Source organism: Caloenas nicobarica, chromosome 11 (genome assembly GCF_036013445.1).
Source record: "Caloenas nicobarica isolate bCalNic1 chromosome 11, bCalNic1.hap1, whole genome shotgun sequence".
Classification (NCBI taxonomy): Eukaryota; Metazoa; Chordata; class Aves; order Columbiformes; family Columbidae; genus Caloenas; species Caloenas nicobarica.
This window is the reverse complement of record NC_088255.1, coordinates 16,214,835-16,235,525: the sequence shown is the minus strand read 5'-3', so window position 1 is coordinate 16,235,525 and position 20,691 is coordinate 16,214,835. Positions and strand designations below refer to the sequence as shown.

Below are 20,691 nucleotides of genomic sequence, written 5' to 3'. Positions count from 1 at the left end.
TTTCTTTTTTTTTTTTTTTAAATCTTGGTCATTTGTTTTGGCTTGTCACATATAAAACACCAGTCAGGACAAGTGCTGAAATAATTTAATGCCAAAGAAATCATACAAGGGACAACCTGCTCTCCTTATCCAAGCAAGGGCTTTTTCTGCTGTCTCTTTGCTGCTCAAAACATTTTTTGTCCAGCATACAGCTGGTATAGCTTACAAGACAGTTCTAATTTTGGCACAATGACATCAATAGAAAGTTTACAAGTGTTTATTCCAGCCCTGTAAGATAACATGCCATTATTCTACCAATTTATCTGCCAGTTTAAAAACAGATATAGCTGAAAACCTCCACCTCTTCAGCTTGTAGTGCAGACAAAGCCACAGCAGGCACATAAGTCATGTACCAGCAATGCCAGTACATCATCTTCAGATGCAGATAACACTGATGCTGAAGCGCTGCAGGGATTTAACCGTAGTTGTGCCTGGTTTACCACATGGCTACTCCTTGTTTGAGGGTAAGAATTACTTTAGACAAAAGAGAAGGAAGCGAACAAGATGTATATATGACAACTTCAAACATAGAGGGGAAAAGAGAGCAGTAAGAATTAAGACAACTATTTACTAATGACCAAAGGTCTAGAGAAGAGGGGTTTTTCTCTCACTTGTATGACAGCAGAAGAAATCAGTCCATTAGAATGGAAGAGAAAAATAAAATTAATGGCTTTAAGCACCTAAATGGCTTTGAATAAAGTATCAAAAACTACAGAGATCCGAGCAACTAGAGCATAATGAAGCCTGGTAAACACAGTTAGTGATAGAAAGCAGGAGAGGGACCACTTGGAAAATGCAACAATAAATATCACTAGATCTAGATGATGCACCACACAGAGTGTTTAGGGACCGCGGTAACGAACATCATGAATACCGGTAATTAATTCTGCAACACCACACTGAGGAGGGTTAGTAGGCAATGGCAATTTGATGTGATAATCTGGCATTAGTTTATCCTGGTGCTTATGGAGACGTGTTCATCAAAGTAACATAAAGCAAGACTCAATATGCTCTGCTTTAGAAAACATGAAGCAGCCTTCACCACCACATGGGTGCTGGAAAGACAGGTCATCCCCATGCCCAAAACAGCAGCCAACGCCTCATAGGGTCCGACACATGCAACAAGACTCAGCATCACAGGAGCGAGAACCATCCCTCTAACCGGACCCACCCCAGCCTTGGTCACCATCTGCAATGAGCCCTGTAGAAAAGCACTGCTGAAAGCTCCTGGTTTTAAGGCTGGTAGAAACTAATTTTTGGCTCTAAGAGTCCATCTGTCATGTCAGGCACCTAAAATCCTTTGTGGTGTTTGCCAATAGAACCCTGGATGTCATAAGCCCTTGGGCAATACACACAGCATCAGATGTAAAGCAGGCTCCAAACCTGTCTGAGCTGATGGAAGCTCCTTATGGAATTGAAAAGAAAATTGGTCAGAGATAAGAGCCAGAGACAATGTAGTGATCAAGTGGGAGACACCTATGGGAAGGCACTAGGTCTGTTTTTATTTAGCATTTAATTACCTGGAAGAAGAGAAAAGCAGGATGTTAATTAAAAGTATTGACTATTTTGTATTAGCAACCATTGTGAGCATCAGGCAGAAACAACAGGGCAACAGAGGCCACAAGAAACCAAGAAAATAAACAGGAAAACTACAGGTAACATTGAAATCAGAGCGTCGAGGCACAAGGAAAGACATACTAAGAGCAGAGATACTATGAGCTCAGAGGCTTTTCATTTGGGATTTTAACAATGTGCACGGCAATTTTTTTTTCCCCCAGGTTATTTCTTAGGACAACCTTCAGAAGTCCTTGATTGTTCAATTCCTATAATGTCATCTAGCAGCAGTATTTTCTGCTCCTTCCTCAATATTGAACAGGCCACCTTCAAAACAAGCAGTGTTTCTTGAAATTCCTAGAAACACTACGCAGCTTGCACGTGAGCTCTTGGGCGCTGTGCAAATGAATCACCAGATTTGTCTCTACTGGAGTGCCAGTTGCCTCCTCCTCGCCCCCAACCTCTGTGCAAGTATTTTCCCTGTCCAGGGAAAAGGAGAATATCTGAACACACCAGGCTGCAGCATTGCCCAGTCCCCAGCTAACGGGACCCTCTTCCATTCCATAAACCAGCACTGGTGTATTTGATCTGTGTCTGTGCCACTGTTACGGACGTTATCAAGATAGCAGTCAATCCGAGCCAAAATTAAACTGCTTTCATATTAGATTTAGCTCCTGCAGCACAGCAGCAGATGCCTGGTGCAGAAAGTCAGCACCAGCCGGGAAGCAGAGGGTGGTCAGACCCCCAGGTCACCAAAATCTGCCCAGCACGCTCCATCTCCTATTTTATGGCTCTTCCTCTCCCCATCAAGGGCCAAGGGCATCACTACCAAATCCCAAAAATGGCCCTCGGGCAGTCGGGAGGCAGCACCTCCCCAGTAAAGGCTGGAGGGGCCAGGGGGGCAACTACAGCCCGGATGTCACAGCCCAAAGCAGGGCCAAGCAATGCCACCCACCCATCCACCGGCTTCAAAGAGCACATGCCCTGAACACTCACCAGGAAGCTGAAGTACTCTAAAGGAGGGGTATTATTTTTCTCTTTCACTACTAGTGGCACCAGTGATGGGCTAGAAATCCATATAAAGCAAGCCAACCGCTTCTGCAGATCCGGTAAGGCCACTAAGGGGCCAATATAAACCACTTATCACTTAGTTACCTTCCACAGTGTGCTTACAAATAGCAGAAAACAAGAGAATTACTTCCCCTTGGAAGCACATCAGTACAATATCACAGCCTTTGCAGCAGCTACAGCAGGAGGTGACGCCCTGTGGGGCTGCAAGCCCAGCGGGTGTGAGGCTGGTGGGGGCAGAACCTCCCTCCCCTGCGCAAACACAGATCCAGGTGCCATCGCACAGGAGAGAAGCAAAGAGCTGGGAGTCAACAGGAGCAGTGTGGTGGGGGCGAGAGGTTTATTCTATTTACCTCCCCTCTCTTTTCCAACCCTCGCTGCTTTTCCCCACAACTGCTTTCAGTGTGTGACAGCTGTTAAAGAAATAACAGTCATTTCTGCACTCGGCAGAGATTGCAGAACACCCTGCTTGCACACAGTGACTCCAAACCCAGGTGAACTCCCCCAGGTTAATATTGTGGTGTGTTTATGCAGCAGAGTGTTTCACAGCCTTTGCCTGTCTAAAGCATGTGAGTACTTCAGTTGCCAGACATACACCTGCACATTAAAAATGTAGTTATTTGAGTCAGTGATGAACTCCTGGCACAGGTTTCAGGCAGGGCACCCATGGAGCTTTGAGCTGGGATCCCTGCTGGACTGCACATCTTTTTATAGGAAGCTTGGCAGAGGACTCCATAAAGGACTCAACGATGGGGAAGAGCTCACCAGTCACTAGACGTGGACATTCAAATAGTCTTTTTTTGTTGTTTGTTTGGGTTTTTTTTGTTTAAGACGAACTGTGTGTCCAGGGCAATCTAGTGACCTCAGAAATGGGGTAGAATTCTGGCATGTGCCATGTCCCCACCATGGTCACAAGCAAATCATGGAGGCAATTTCTTGAATTTACTGGATGCAAAGTGGCGCACCAGCCTCCTGAGGACAAATGCTCACCAGCAGTTTTCCTGGTATGTTATTTTTGCACATATTCCATCTGACTCAGAGCTGAACACAAACCTGAACACAAGGAGCAATGGCACCTTCTCCAGAGTTGTTCCAGCCAGCGAACAGCTGGCACTGTCCCCGCACATCATCTCCAGCCTCCTTCGCCTACACGGGTGAGCACAAGCATTGCAAAGAGGAGCTGTTTGCTGTAGAAAAGTACTCTGAAAAAAATTATACACAGCGACATGCCTCACTAATCCCTCCTGTCTCCAAAATGTTTTGCTGTGTCTGAGCACGCAGGAATAAGTACGGCTGCATAGCTCACTGCTTAGGGTCTACATTACACAATAATACATTAGCTGGATTTAGGGTTTGTACCCCACACTGATAATTACAATAGACAGGCTCAAAGCAGAGTCTCAGATTTATGTTCTTTGTACTTGGAAGAACTAGAACAACTACTCTTTTAAAGTGAACTTTCAAATTTGCATGTGTGAAGAAAACAAGATGACTTGCACTCACAGGACAGTTGTCTTTCCAAGCTTTGTATGATGCACAACAACAGCACTAAATGTCCAAGAGCCAAAGACGACATTCCTTGAAAGCTAGTAGAAAGGAGAGTTTCATAAGGATTTATAAGAATTTTTGCGTAATGTTGCAGTGAGGGTTGTCCAGCACTGAGACGGGACCAGTAAGGTTGTGGCATCTCCAGCCTTGCAAATTTTCACAACCTGATTGCATGAGCATCACCTGGTTTGGGAGGGAGTCCTGCTTTGAGGAGGGGAATTGGGCCAGAGACCTCCAGAAGTCCCTTGCAACCTACATTACACTATGGCAGTACCATATCCAACTGAAGATTTGCAAGGAGAAGCCATCCTAGATTGGAGACTGCCAAATGTTTTGAGGCTAACCACTGATTTGTCAGTGTCAGGCTACAGAATAACCCACCCACAGCTCTGTGTGTACTCAAACCAGCTAATAAAGCCATATCCATCAATGTGACAGCTGCTGGAACAGCAGTCAGATGTGAACTCTGTAGAAGGAGGTTTTCAAGTGAAAGGTGGAGAGGTGACCCTCCTTTACTGCCACGCTTGAACACCTCTGATCGAGGACTGGGTGTTTCGGTGCAGCCAGAGCATCCCTGCAGTCAGGATGTGCAGATGTAGGGGTGCTGCACACCGGTGCCTGATGGCTCAGCCCATCAGTGTCACCCATGTCTCGAAGGACAGTTCAGCTGGGGACTGCAGGTAATTCGCAGGGGAAGCACCTCTGCCTTTTGTCTAGAGTGACGAACCTACAGTACACAACTGAGAGCAGCATGAAGCTCTTCTTCCTCAGGGCACCTGCTGTTCAGGTACCACTGCAGGGAGGAATATTTAACTGCTCACTGTGCCGTTGTTCTGGGTTTTGTTTTATAACATCTAATAAATATTTTATTCCTCCTCAGCACCAGGTGATTTAGGAAAGAGTTAAACCAAGCAAACGAGCATCCCTCATCTTTACTGCTTCCACGGTCAGAAAACTGGCCATGACATGAAGGATGTGGAAGGGAGGGGTGGCAGTGCATGGAGCTGGAGCAGCCGAGTGCTGCTCAGAGGCCCCAGCAATGGGCAGGAGATTAGAAAAAAAGCCTGTCAGGTTATTTTGTGCTGGGAAAGTGCATCAGGTTCTCCCTGTGCAAGTGCTGCTTTCCTCTCAGCGGGAGAGAGGACCACACTGGGGGCGACTCTTAACCCCAGAATTTGGGGTTTTAGTTGCAAACTCTCCTGGGCAGACGCAGCTGCTTTGCAAATGGCTGAATGTGGCTGGCTTTTTGCTGTTAACATAAGCAAGCACTATTAACTGCCAGTCTCGGGGAACTTTTCCCAGCTGCCTAACAGCATATTTTCTGATTGTTTCAGGGATGTTTCATATTTGTTACCAGAGAGAGCTCCTTGTGCTTTGGTTTCTGACAGCTACAGTACATCTTTCCACAGATAGCGAGCCAGCACGTCCTTTTCCCTTACAGTCTGACCGTACGTGGATCACTGTGCACACACCCACTGATCTACAGGCTGTCTGTACAATTCCCTCTTCGTGAGCACTTGATTTGCTGCCTCCTCCCTGCTTGATCACGATTCACAGGCCCCAGTGCATCCTTCACGCACATCCTTTGTGGATGGCAAACAAGAAAAGCGCTGGCTGCATCCCTGGCCACCGACCCTGGGGCCACCTTCTCCTCTCTCAGAAAAGGTGCCCAGCTGATTTGCTGCAGAGAAAAGGACTGTGCCATCACCGTGCCCGGGTTTACATGCACGCAATGAAGGGCACGCACAACCCCTTCTGCCTGCAGCAGCTCATGCCCAGCCAGCTCAACCCAGCTGCGATGCTGGGGATGGGTCAGAATGATGGGGAACCTCCCAGGAGCAACATTCCAATGTACCCTCCTGCTCCATGCTTGGAAATCAGGCTGGGCTCGAGCACAAGCAATGCAAATAGCCCTACGGTCCTTACACACCAGTCCAGCACTGATTAGCAGCTCAGAGACGGAACCAACCTCTCACTCGAGCAGCCCGACAATACAAGAATAATATTTCTTGACTTAACAATAAATGTTTGCTTCAGCAAACTGACTGAAGGAGTGAGAAGACCCACCAGGGATGCCTGCAGAGGGAGGACGCCCCTGCTCTGCCCAGCCACAAAGCCACCAGCCAGCCAGGCCCCACCACAGCATCAGCTCCTTGCCAGGACCTCTTGCCACCTCCGGTATCACAGGCAAACTCCAGCAGCTTTTGACGAGCAGTGAGCACTAAATGATTTTGGCACTTGCTGGAACATTTCTTCTTTAAAGAGGCTCAAGTACTGCTGGATAAGTAATGGGAAGGTAAAACATTGATCCCTTTGGTTACGCTAGTTGCAGGCACAGAGCTTCTAGATCGAGCAGAGCAGATCTCTCCCTTCCACTGCCCCAGACTGTATTCAGTAGCAGGTTTATGAGAACAGACAAAGCACGGGCTCTGAGCTGCCGTCTTTGAAACATGTGGATGCTCTTTTTTGTCCTCTCAAACCCTGAGTGCATTTCTTTTCTATGATTCACTGTGCTAGCTAGTCACAGTTCTTTGATATACATGAAAGACCTAAAATGTTATTACAGTGCTCCTGCTTCCTGAAAAAGAGTGATGCACAGTGCTAAAGAAGGAAAGCAAAGCCAGGATTTGGGACTGGGCCTTTGCTATGATGACCTTCTCCCTTGTACTTTCCAAGCTACACCTTCCTTCTGCAACCTGCCACCACAGGGAAGCCTAGATATAGACACATCAAAAGACACCTGGCCACCGCCTGCTTCTCTTGCTGCTTCTCTTCGTACCAGGTGTGTCCATCCAGTGCTCACATGCCAACCCTGCACCTTCCCCCTGAAAAGGGTCCCCTTTTCCATGCAGATCAACCACGCTTATCAACAAAAGCAGCTCTGACAGCTTCAGGAGCTTCTGCTCCTGTCTACAAGTTTCCTTCTCCTGATCTTATTTTACCTTAGGAAGCCATTAGCTGAGTGAGTTAGCTGTACATCCAGCAGACTAAGTAAGCCCTGCTGGGTATTTTTCTGTATATGATCAAACAGATACGTGCCCCTATTCTTTGCTGATTAATAAAAATCTGACTTTGATCTCAGTAGAATGGAGAAGCCAGCACAAGATACAAGCAAGAAATGGCAATGATGAAATACTAGGCCAGTAACTGAGCATGGGCTGAATGGCAATTGCTGCTTTAAGAAACCTCCATGGTGATTGCTGCTGTGACAGGAGCCTCGCCTGGTGACCTCTGCTGGGTAAAACATATCATTGTGATCTAGCAGCCTTCAGCAGAAAGCCCAGCATCACCCTGCCTCTGGCAAAAGTGTAGCTGGTCTGTTAATAAAACAGAAAAAACGAACCCATAAAAATACTAGCAGAAATTCAGATAGCAAACAAAACCAGAAGGCAAATAGAATGGAGGATGTCTAAGATGGGCAGAGTGTCATGCAAATCCCCCCAGCACTGGGTTGTCCCTCTGGGTGCTCCAAAGGCAGGAGACAATTCCCTTTTTATTCCGCTGAGGTCTCCTTCAGGCTGGACTCTGCAGTTGGCTTCTCTCCTCCTCTCTGCAGCCCAAACACTCTCCTCGCTCCCTCCTAGTCCCTGTCACTCCCTGGTTAACCTCAAGTCCCGAGGGCCACAAACGCAACCACTTACACAGGGGCCTTGGGCAGAGATGCAAGTCAAGTCATGTTTGCTTTGACTGGCATAGGAGCTCTCTGCAAATGTAACAGAAATGGCTTGGCCTGCCCTTGTACTCCAACAGTGCAGAATGTGTGGTAGGCACAGTCCGCTGCTGCTCTGAGACGTTCAAAAAACACTTAGCCCAGGAAAAACAACCAAGTGAAGATCTTGCTTTTCCTCTCGAGCCTTACGGGCAGTCTTGCAAAGTAATATTTTCACTCCTCCTCATTTTATTTTAGATGGAAAACAACACACGGTGTCCTGAAGCTGCTGAGTGTTGATGTGACACAAGTTCTGAGGCTTCGCCTTGCATATTTTCATGCCTCAAGGCCATGGTGTGCCGCACAGTGTGGAGCTGGAGAACATCACAGGTCATCTCCCACAAGTCACCCATGCCGTGTCCCTTGGAAAAGTCAGGGACAGGCTGGGCTACGAACCTACTAGAATTTATATTTCTTTCAGAATATTCTGAGGACAACTTCCAGAACCTGGATGTTTTACAGCCTTACTGACACGGAAAGTAAAAAAGTCAGTTTGGGGTACGGATGCCCAGTGGCCACAAAGCCCTAAGCTCTGTCACCAAATCAGGCATGTAAAATCTCTCCGTTCAATCATCTGTAATAGATAGCTGATACTGTATTTATTTAATAATAAAAAAGTTCTGCGCAAAATCTCTGACATGCTCTAAAAACGTAGATTCACAAATGATGCCCAGGTGCCCAGAAGAAAGAATTGTATAAAAGCGAATGGTTTTACTAAGCTGATCAATCTGGCCGGAGCCCCTTTGACCAGGGACACCCTGCCAGCCCCTCCTGAGGAGCAACTAACAACGAATAACCTCTTGCCTCCACCTTGGCCACTGTTATTTGGACAGCACAGTACTCTGAAGATCAGTAACCCATATTGCTGTCGATATTACACAAGCATCTTGGTTCTTGGACTACTTCAGAGGCCAGGCGAGGCTTGGTATATCCAGTGTCTGGACTGAAGACCATAAGCAGATCCCAGGCACAACCCGAGGACAGCTAAATATCCATAAACTGGGTCCAAAAAGAAGTGTGGGATGTGGTGGGAACACAAGTTGGTCCATGCTGGTGGGTCACCAATAGATGAAGGCTGTGTCCCAAGACCCAGGCAGGTCCTTGCTCTCCAACAGCCCAGCTGTCTGCTTCTCTGTACCTCATCTCCCATTTCTGAAAGGAGAATAAAGCACTTGACTTGTCTCCAGATGCGGCTACACACATGAAAAGACTGAGAGCCTCTCACAGACTAGGATGGTGTGCTACCCAAGAAAGGCAAGCTGCTTTTCGAGAGACACTTTTAAATCACTATTTGAACGGTTTTAATCTCTATGTTCCCACTCCAGGCGGACCTTACACACTGCAGAAGCTAATTGTCCTTCCTGATTAATGTATACAGTGACTCATGCTGACCTGACAACATTGAACAACCAGAGCTAAAGATCTCCTATAGACACATCGGATCTCCAAACAACAAAAAAAAAGTCTCGTGTCTTTTTTTTTTTTTAAAGTACATCCACCATCACTGGAGTTATTTTTATACCATTTTCATCACTAAACTCCAACTCTCCTCCATGTCACAAGCTATTTTAAAAACACTTCTTACCGAGCAGAAGCGACAGGCAAATGAATGGAGACTCAAGGACTCCTGGTGTGCCCCAGCCTTTGTGAAAGTGCCATTTTCCGCTGAAGATAGCAGGGGAGGGAGTATCTTTGGTGGGATTGAACAAGAGAACGAGAAATGGAGAGAAGCTTCCAGGCAGACAAGGCTGAAATGGTGAGCTCTGCTGTGGGCATCCTGCACGCACCCACCACCCCTCGCCGAGAGCTGGGGGTACCACCGACTCCCCGAAATGGAGGGCTACTGTCTAAAGCAACTTGAAACTGGGCTGGTGGGGTGGAAGGGGAAGCACACACAGGTCTGAGCAATATTTCTTTTCCAAAGAAAGCATATTTTCGAAACAGCCCATCAAGAGACCTGACCTATTACACAACAAGGCTCTGGCTAAGTACAGTTTGTCCTGTTTGAAATTTTCCCGTATTCTGTGTGTGCTATGATTTCCAGGAAACAAACGAAAAGAATGAAAACACTCCAGATTTTAAAGAAAAATCTGTTTAAGAGCCAAACACATCTCTGATCCAGTAAAAGATAAGCTGTCTCCTTCAGAAAACACTTGAAAAAGGTTCAATCAATCAAGTCAAGCCAGAACAGAACTTGTTTCTAGATGGAAAAACAAGAGAGAAAAGGTGTGAAACTGTAGTGCACCTCCTCCTCCTCCTCACATTTCCTGCTAAAGTGAGTAATCTCAGATTTTACAAGGGCATGTTGTTCGGAGCTGGAAGAAAAAGTTTGGTAAAAGGTAGTTTGTTTTGAGGCAGCAAACTACTGCAAGAAAACAGAGCATTTCAACTTTCCATGTCCACTGCCACGCAGAGACCTGAGAATTTACCTTTGCAAAAAAGCTAATGAATGTCTGCTCCTTCAAAGACATTAAAGAACATTATCTGCAATAACACTGTTCTATTGGGGTGATATATTATTATTTATTTTAAGGAAAGGCATGGTTAGAATTATCCAATTTTTTCCACAGCCCTAGTCTTTGGACTCAGTTTATATCAGGAGGCTGAAAATGAACGAGGCAAATCTTGTGAATTTTCTGAGGCATCACAGAGGTGGGGTGAGAGCCCCACAGGGACATACTCCACAGGGACATACCCCACAGGGACATACCCCACAGGGACATACCCCACAGGGACATACCCCACGAGGCTAATTTAGCTCAAGAAAATGCTCAGATTTCCAGGCGCAGAGTATGTTCACCCAGCAGGAGAGGTCGAAGGAAGCAGTGGCCTTTTCTCAGCTTTGGGCTGTAAATATAAATGAAACGTAGCCAGGGAAATCATGTTCACTATGGTGCACACGCAGCATGCGCAGGTCCCACGCTGGCATCTGCAAAGAGGGCAATTAGCTGCTCGTGTGAAATTAAGCATGGAGCTCGATAATGGTTTTTAAGATAAGAGAAAGGCCATTTGCCGGCTGGTGGGCTCTAGAGTCTGCAGTGATAGCTCTGAGCCTTGCAACACAGGGAGATCTGCCAGAGAACCAAGTACCTCCAGAGTGAGGTGTCCCAGCATGGCACCAGGACCTTCCCCACAGCAAACCCCACCAGTGGAATGGAAGAAGCAATGCCATAAGCAGCATCACTTGGAACCGTTCCTGGGGGTATCTGGCAGGGGCTAGATGGACATCCTAGCTCCCCAAGTGACCATCCCTCTGCCCTTGGTGCCTCTAGCTGGCATGCTGGTTGTCTTTTGCCTTTCACTCTCTGCCAAATTTAATCAGAGCTAAGTAACATACCCCAAAGCTGCTTGCTGTGACCCAGAACCAGCCCCATGCAGCAGGACTCAACTGCAAAAGTTTCTCATGCTGGCTCCTGGTACAAACAGCAATCATAGCTAAATCTGGTCCAGTCCAACCCACCTCCCCAGCACCCATCTGCAACCCAGCCTGGAGACTGGTAAGCTGGAAGTAAAAAACAAAATAAAGTAAACAAACAACAACAAACACAAACCCAAACAAAACCAAAACCCAAACCAAAACAACCAAACACAAACAACATAAATAGAGCCTTCTTTGGTATCTTTCAATGGCCTGTAGTGCCTTCTTTGGCCAAGGATGAGATGCTAGTTTGAAAAAATCAGCCTTTCTAACAAACCCAGCAAAAAAGCAAACCTAGTGTAACTTGTTATACCAATATTATAAGTCACTATTATATTTTAACTAGCTAAAGTCTGGCAATTTTTAACACAACAGTTGTGTTGGCTCTACATAAAGATACTTTCTAAAAACACATGACTACACACTCATTTAAAGGTACAGAAAGCTGTTCTATGGATTCCTGCACAATGTAGTATATTGAAGGCTGTCTCAAAAAGAAGACAGTGTCATTTTTCTTCTTTGGGCTCGAGGCAGTATATTTTTAAGGCCTTTGAGCGATGAGCTCTGGGCATTTCTGCTGGGAGGTTACTGCTCCCGCTATCCCTTTCCCATCGGATGAGCTGTCTCTGTGCATGTGTGCGAGAACTGCAAGCTGATGCTACAAGAGCAGTGACCTGCAGCAGCAGGGGATGTAGCAGATGGAACAAATACCCTCTTCAAAACACTCCCAGAATACGTTGTCCAAGCCCAAAATCCAGATCTCTCACGTCTTTTATGCCACCTTACCGCTGGCTGAAAAAGCCCAGGAGGAGGGAGGAGAGCAGGCTGTGCAAGGTAGCAGAGCACAGTCCTAAAGGGCAGGAGGGAAGAACTGCCTGTAACTACATCTGGTAATGAGTTCGTCTGCACATTGAGAGTACAAGTTGAAACCCCCACAAAAAGCAGCACAGCTATTGCACATTTGAAGCATATAATTGCAGAGGAGTGTTTGCAGGAGCAGAGAACACGTGGGCATACAGAAAGAGGAAAAGATAAAGTCGAATTATTCTTTGTAAAAAGGCAGCTGTCCTCAAATTTGCCTACAGCATTCTCCAACCAGGAGCTTCATTTCTGCTCCCAGGAGCCCTGGAAGAGGTCGCTGAAACTGTAAGAGTCAAAAACCACAAAAAGTGGCAAAATAAGCTCTCAAAATGAGCACACCGCATTGAATCACTGCTATGATTTTCCTCCTCCCAGCCGGTCTAAGGAACGGGCTATGTCTTGGGAGCAGCTCTGTGCAGGCGGCAGATCCCAGAGCTCAGCTGAGCTGCGGGACCCCGCGTGCTCCGATCCCACAGAACAGATCCCACGCTGCGCTGTACACGCACACAGTCCCGGAGGTTCAGTTCACCTCAGCCTACAGTATGGATTGCTATTTTTCTTTTTCTTTTTTTTTTTTCTTTTGTTTTGTTAACTCAAGCATTCCTATTAGAAGCCTCAGCCTACACCAAAAGGATTAGAGATAACTGTTACCTGCAGAAACCACAAGGAAAAATATTGATCTTAAATACTGCTGAAGTAAAAGCTGCAGAACTGAGGATACGAGAATCCAGTCTTTAACCTGAAAATGCCCTGAACTATTTGAATGAGCAGAGCTCAGAGTTTTGCTCCCGATGCGAACTGATGGGCAGGCACTGGCACCGCCAGCGATCGCCTCTCCCCAGGCACACGTCCCGGAGACATGCTGCAGAAGTGGCCCCCACAGCCTGCTGGGGCGGAGGCGTCCCTGATTGACGGCTGTCTCCAAGACAAATGCCTCAGCATCCCTCTGGGATAAGGCAGCAAGCGCTCGTGGCAGCTGGGCGAGGGAGGAGGTGCGCTGTGAGCTGGGGAGGGAGCGAGGAGCCCTCGGGGTGCGCAGGTGAAGGCAGGCGCTGCCAAAAACCACTGCACCAGCTTCAAAACCCCTTAACAAAGATGCGACCGAGCTGAACTGCAACCCAGCAGGTTTTGTCCAGAAAGCCTGGCAAGGCTGGGGCGTGGATGAAGGGCAAGTGTCAATGAAGCAGCACCAACAAGTCCGTATCCCTCAGTGCAGCAACATTTTCACGGAAGGCTTTTTTAAGTGATGCCAGCATTACTTTGCCATTCCACCCCTCCTTGTCTGCGGTTTCCAAACTTCAGAGGTCTACACATGATGGTTACTTGAGTGGGCAAGTATCCTGCCCACACTGACAAGAGAAGGACAAACTGGTGTGAAACTTTGTTCCACCTCCAACTCATTCCCAGCCAGGCTTCAGCACTTGGCTTGACCCACGCAGGAGAGAAAGCTGCCAGGTTCCAGCCCAAACCCTGGCTGTGGGCTTGGAGAGCTGGAGATTATGCATGCTGTGGCAAACAAAAATCAGCAACAAACTTTCCCCCCCAGGAAATCTTGGAAAGAAAACCTACAGAAGCTGGCAACTGAAGTGACCTGAGAACTTCAGCATCGCTGTCCATCAGAAAGCGGACAGGCAGCTCCAGTCCTGGAGAAGATACTTTTCCCCTCACGGATTCAAAAGTCAAAGTCTCCTTCATGCACAAGTCTCCCCAAACCCTAATGCAGAACTGCTGGGCACAAGTCACTGGTTGACATGTGTCTATCTTTGCAATTTCACCTCTCTCTCCCATGCTATCTCCTGGGGTACACCTAAGCTCCCCTTAAATTTAGGGGACAAAACTAATTTTTTATTTTCTTTAATCTTCTACACTGTGACCACTTCTTTTCAAACAATGTGCTATTTCGATGAGCTTTATGATTAATTCCTTAGTCAATTTTCACAGAAATGTGATTTAAGCAAGCAAAACAAATGCCAGTTCGTCCAGATACAATAGAGAAGGAAAGAAATTGAAGATAGCACCAGAAAACAAACAAACAAACAAACAACAACACAGAAAGATAGATGCCTTTGCCACATTGCAGGCTAACAGCAAACAGACACATACAGCAAGAACATGATTGAATAAAGATGCTTATCTTGAGCAACCCAGAGTCTGGCCAACATGACTCAGTAAGAGCAAGGCACCCCCAGCCTGTTCGGAAGACCAAGACAACTTCTGAACGGGTCTGGTAGCTGAGCGCTCTGCTAAGCCTGTGCATGAATCCTGTTGCCTATGGGCTATTTGGGTGGGCGACACGGGCTGCTTTCCCTGCTCAGGGACTGCTGAGATGTTCCCTGTAGCTATGGAGGGACACAGAGAAACCTTCTGAATCACCATGTCAAATGCTGGAGTTCAAAACAAATAAGATTTTCCTTCCCTTAATCTTGGTGCCTGCAGAACCAGCATTAACCCCCACCACGCTCTTTGGTTTTATGGGCTCTTCCCAAGAAAGAAACTAAGAGAACATTAAGCTGGCACAGTATGCACAAAGCGACAGCAACACCCCTCACAGTAAAATCTCTGTGTGACGCAGAAGGAATTACCTCCCCAATCCCATTCCCGGGAATCCTGCAGCATCATGCTGTCAGGCAGCGGAGCTCCGCGTGGGGGGTGTTGAGCTGCTGATGCCAGAGCCCAATTTCCATTAGTGTTAATAGGAACATACTGACAGTGGCCAAGAAGCCAAAAAGCCTCCAATCTCGATGATCACCGCTGATAAATACGGTGCTGCATTAAGTCAGTCCCAGCATCTGTACCATGCAAACGATCCCAGCTGCAAGCATGAGAAAACAGCCAGGATGCAAGTTCAACAGACTCCAAAGAAGGGCTGTGTCCCGGTTGGGATGGGGAATTGGAGTGGTGCAAATGGCCAGCAAGGTGTCAGCAACGGCACAAGCCGACATCTCGTCCAGCATCCACATAGCAGCTGGTTGCAGTCCTTGGGAACAAGCTGGAAGGAACCAGGTGGCCACTACAGCATTTCTTGCAGCTACTGCAGGAACGACTATTGTCAACAACCACCAAGATCCTTGGAATGGGGCACAGAGGCTGCATTTCTATCCCCAGTGGAAACATACGATGATTCATGAGAAAAGTGTAGGTATGGAAAAACAAGGGCTTGGAATCAGAAGATAATATAACAAGAAACATAAGATGGTCCATGAGAAAACTACAGGTTTGGAAGAACAGGGCTGTAAAATCAGAAGGTGGTATTTTGAGGGATTTTTGGCTATATCTAGCTTCACTTGTACAGCCCTAACAAGCAACCAGAAAGAAATATTATTGCTTCCTAGCTAAATGCACATAAACATATTCTTGGGAGTAGCCTGTAAAGTCCTTGTTGTGCAAACTACTAACTCAGGTTTCTGCTCCCCACAACCACCCCTGTGGTTTTCAGACTCCTTGAAGCTCAGGATCTCCGAAACAGAGATTTTGATTGAAAAAGTTAATAACCCTTGCTCAAAGACAGTACCGCATCTAGAGCCTGGGGTTCAGCTGTGCCTGCCTCTGTTTCAGAGTGATACTTCAGTGTTATTTTTGCCTTGTAAATTCATTATACCAAGGGAAGGACGGTTACTTTTATTTTCATTGGTTTTTAGCAGACAGCAATTATACAATCATTGCATCTTCACAGAAACAAAACCTGTTTTAAATGTACTAATTTACATCCCACATTATGGTCCAGCAGTTCAGACAGAAGGAAAAGTCCATCATTACAATTATCACTTTAAGTTATTGAGGGTTTTGGATATGCAGAAACCTAGACAAAATTCATCCCCAGGATGTAAATATAGATTTTTGATTCTTTAGAGAAAGAGTCAAGGTTATTTTCTTCAAAACAGTTCGACAAGCAGGTGCTGAGCCTGTGATGGCCGTTTATCAAGTGTGCCACACGAGGCGAGTCACTGGCACATCCTTGGTCCTTGCAATTTGCAGCAAAATGCAAAACCATCAGGTCAAACTGGCAGGGGATCTGCTGTGAGAAGTGTCTCCCCACCATCTCCACCACTCGTTTCTCACTGGCTCTCCACAGACAGCAACAGCTCATTTCACCCTGTTACTTACGCCACAGAAATTTGGACTCGAGGAAAACTAGGCATAACATTACATCATTTAAGCAACGAACCTAGCTGACTACATCGAATTCTGCCTGAACTGCTGGCAAGAGCAACATACCTTTAATTAAACCAACTAGCCCTGAGCCAGAGAAATACTTTTTTCCCTGCTGATTCATTTGATCAGAGGTGACGGTGCCGAGATCACCTTCACAACCCGAAGCGCGAATGCTCCCCTACAGCTCACTCAAACCCCTTGGGTTGCAAACGCTTCTGCAGCAGCCTGTGCATCCAAGGGACCTGCCTTGTCCCATGTGCACCCAGCTCAGCTCCAGGGTTTATTTTTGCTGCCAATAACCGGACTCTCCTGGTTTCCCTGTTCTACTCAGTGCAGAATGGAAGTAATGAAAAACTCCACCAGCCTGCGCCTCAAGGTGCTTGTAACTCAAAGGATTTCACATGATAATCCACGAGAGCCAGGAGCAGTCCCCTTCACAGGGCTGTGTCAAGGACACGAGTCTGCATCCCTTGGCCACAGCTGATGGGACCTGGACAGGCTGCATGCAGGGGAGGGAGAGGGCATCCCCCTGTGCTTGTCCACATCAGGTTTGTCAACCGCTTTAGAAAAGCCAGACTCTTCAGGGGAGCAAACTGCTGCAGGGAAGAGACACAGCTTTGTGCCACCCGGCATGATGCTCCGGCATGTGGCACTGCCCAAGCCCACACAACACATTATCTTCTACTACACACTGAAGCAAACTGCATTTTTTAATGCTTTTTTCTTTTCTTCTAGAGAGGAGCTAATTAGAGTGGAAAAGGATCTGACTTTCACATGTATGACTCCTGTACAGATTTTTAATTTTGTTATGTGACTACCATGCACGCACTGTACTTGGAATTATATAGCACAATAACCTAATCAAACAACACTAACAAAACCAGGTACTTAAATCATGCTGCGATAAGCAAGGAAAATGATTTTGTGTAGGCATGGCAAAGTCTCCCTTGCACCTCGGTCAAAGTAGCATCTACTACCAATTATCACGTTGGCAAAACATACCCATTATTCAAGGCAATGGTTTAACTTAACACGTCAAGTGTATGGCTAGGAGTGCATCAAGTCATTTGCCCAGTGCTATTCAGCTGTCAGTGGAGTGGACCACAAGCTGAGCACAACCAAAGGAAGGTGTATGGTGCTGTGAAAAGAGCCAAAGCATCGCACAGAGATGGGTAGACAAGGGAAGAGGCGGAGGGAGCACCCTCCATCCCCTGGAGCAGGGGAGTGGCACCCTGACCACCTGGGGAGACCTCAAGAAGAAGAGCAGGAGCAAGGCAAGAAATGCGAGCATAGGGATGGGCTGGGGGAACCCCGAGCTCCCTTGGGAAGGGAGAGGCTTTGAGGACAAGAGTCCTCAATGTGTGGAAAAAAGTCTGCTGCAAAGAGAAGAATTTCATACCCCGTCTCCATGACAATAAATGGCAAGGCAGCCAGGCTGGGTAGTGGGGAAAAAGCCCTGTCCCAGTAGGATGCAAACGCAAGGGAGAAGGTGGCCCAAGAGCCCCAAATACCCAGTGGGACCAGCAGGACAGACGTCATCAGGAACCACCTGGGCATACTCAGTCCTGCTTCCATGGAGGAGGGTGATCAGATGGCCTGAGGTCCTTACAGCCCTATTTTTACAGGATTTCTAGTCCGGAGTCCAGTTTCCCCATCGTACCTTGTACGGGGCACCCACAGCCTGACGTTGCTCCGCAGCAGCCCCTGCGAGAGGCACGGGCTATATTTATTCTGGTACATTGCAGTGGGAAGCTTTAATCTGTGTAATCGCCTCAGAGAAGATTTCATTCAGTGAGGGGAAAGCAATTACCATTTCATTTGCAACCAGTTGCCTTCCCGTGGTCTTCATCTATCAGAGCTGGAGGGTCCTGTCAGCCCCTGCAGCTGCCTGGACTTTTTTTTTTTTTTTTTTTTTTGTGAGATAGGTTCATGCCTCTGACAAATGCATCTGCAGATACTCAAGGTTTTCAGCCCCTTTTCAAAGCCGTTTTTCTCCTCCCAGCTACTATTGCTTTTATCTGACAGCATACACCCTGCATGAAGAAAACAACTGGATATAATCCTAGATTAAAGGGATTGTAATGCAGAATTAAATACAAGCCATACCCTTGATAGGGCCCACTGTCGTCATTCACCAAGCGCAGATCTCGGCCGTTTGGGAGGTGGGCAGATGGTGGCGTTTCTGACATTCTCTGCAGCTCCTGATTTTCCTAGACAGGCATTTATGTCTCTCCACATAGGTGGGAAGAAAAAAAGCCAAATCAAAACAAAAGGAAAAATGAAAAAAATAAACCCATCAATCCTTTGTGTTTCCATATGATGCTGCCCTAAAATCTTACCGGGATTTCACTCTGAAAACTCGTAACTAGAATCCTGGTGGCTCCAAACTCTCAGCAGGACCCTGCAACATGCCAACCCTGTTGGAGCTGCTGCACCTCGGTGCCAGGAGGGTCCGTAGTCCCATAGCGACCATGTCAGGAACCACGGAAAGGTGATTTGGGTTTAAAATAGACGAGGCAAAAGGTCCCGAAGAAAGGATATTCATTGTCTACTGCAGCAAGGACCAGAATAGCTAAGCAATGCAAAAGCCCACCAGGAAAGCTTTATGACTTTATGTTACCTCAGGAAAGCCACAATATACTTATATGCACAGCTGCATATTTAAAGAAAAAAAAAAAAGGCACTTTAATCTTCTGCTCTTTCCAGCCTGGCAGCCAAAGCAGCTTGACTCAATAAAGAGACTTGAGAGCTGTGAAAACTACGTATTAAAGGAGAAAAATTCCAACTGTCTTTCTCTTGTAAGTTGTAGCAGCCAAAAAAATCCAACCCTAAAATAAAGATGTGCTTGAAGGTAGCAATTTTACAATCAGCAACATAATGATTTTTATCACTGCTGTCATCTTTGTTGGGGAAAAGGAAGCCAGGTATTGTGATCATTAGCTTTTTGATACAGATGATCTTTTTTAAATGAGGAAAAACACATGCATTTTAATAAGGAACTGAAAGAAACAGCCCCAAAATAGTACAAGCAAATAGTGTAAGAAGAATCTGCAGCTCACGCCAAGATTTGCAAACACAGGAGATGAATATTAAGCCCACAGTATCATTGGTGGCATCCTCAGCTGCTGCTCATCCCCAAGTCTGTGCACAGGACCCCTTTCCCCTTTGAAGCGGGTGACCCCGCACCCTCCCCGAACACCTGTCCTGATGCCACAGGCCCAGAGCAGGCACTGGAAGCCCGCCCCACTGCCACCCAACCCTGAGGGTGTTTTGCCACAGGTTTCCAGATGCTGGTCCCAAACACAGCGAGATGCCATCGCTCCAGTGCAGGACGGGGCTGCGCAAAGCGCTGGGGCTCCCCCGCATCCCACTGAGTGACAGCAGCTCCAGGCTCTCGTCTTAAAGCAAACCGAGAGCTGAGACATTCCTCCCTCTTTTCCCCAGAAAAGTCCCAGAAGCAAAGCTTGGCCTTGCTGGTGCCTGATCTCTAAGCTCCTGCCTGTGCCTTGGTGGATGCACGCAAAGCTGCACGTTCAAGAGATTGGAGGCTGCTGCTGCTGCTGTCAAAGGATTAAAAATCAACTGAACTTGACCTTTAACGTTAAAATTTAAAGCAACGACCCAGCTTCTCATGCTGCCATTCCCTAATGTAACCATAATCAGATTTGTGGCTGAGATCAGAAAACTCTTTTCAGAGACCAATTTACATGCAGCCTTCAACAAGCCTGGCTCATGCAACTAAAAGGGCACCAGCACAGGCTTCTCACAACCCCTGACAGAGCAGGTTTGAAGTTTGGATGCATTTTTAAGGTCACAGAACAAGATTTTATGTAGGTGACGGCAGCAGTACATGAAACTTCGCTGAATGCTTGCAGGGAAAAGCAGCAGAGAAGTCACTGAGGGTGCTCAGCTGGGGTGGGAAGCCCTTGTATGGAAACTCCAAACAACAAACCTCTGGTCACAGAAACACCGAGCCCTCGACACAGATGAAGAGCATAGAGACTAACTCTAAAAAGCCAATTTCCCCCACTTTGTATTTTAATGGGATAAAGGAAAGGTTCAGTCCACATTGGAGTACGTTTTGTTTATAAATCCCACATGATATGCAAAAAAACCCACCCCTCCTCCAGAGAAATAGCTGTCACTTCCCAGTTTATGGCTTGCATCGACTGCCACCTAATCTCACACTGTGTACAGCACCTTCAGACTTACAAAGATTCCCCAATCTGACAAGGATGCACTGAGGGTGTCCAGCACCGTGACACACTGGTGGAAGTAGCTGGCAGTCATTTGGCACCATTCAACTCGCAGATCAGCACTCCTGCCTCCCTGTGCTCAGTCT

At 46.9% G+C, this 20,691-nt stretch overlaps 1 protein-coding gene across 13 annotated transcripts in view; it reads right to left on the bottom strand.

Annotated features, from left to right (window-relative positions):
• The window catches only part of CADPS (calcium dependent secretion activator), a 211,302-nt gene that overhangs the window by 169,358 nt on the left and 21,253 nt on the right, over positions 1–20,691 (bottom strand). The window lies entirely within an intron of this gene.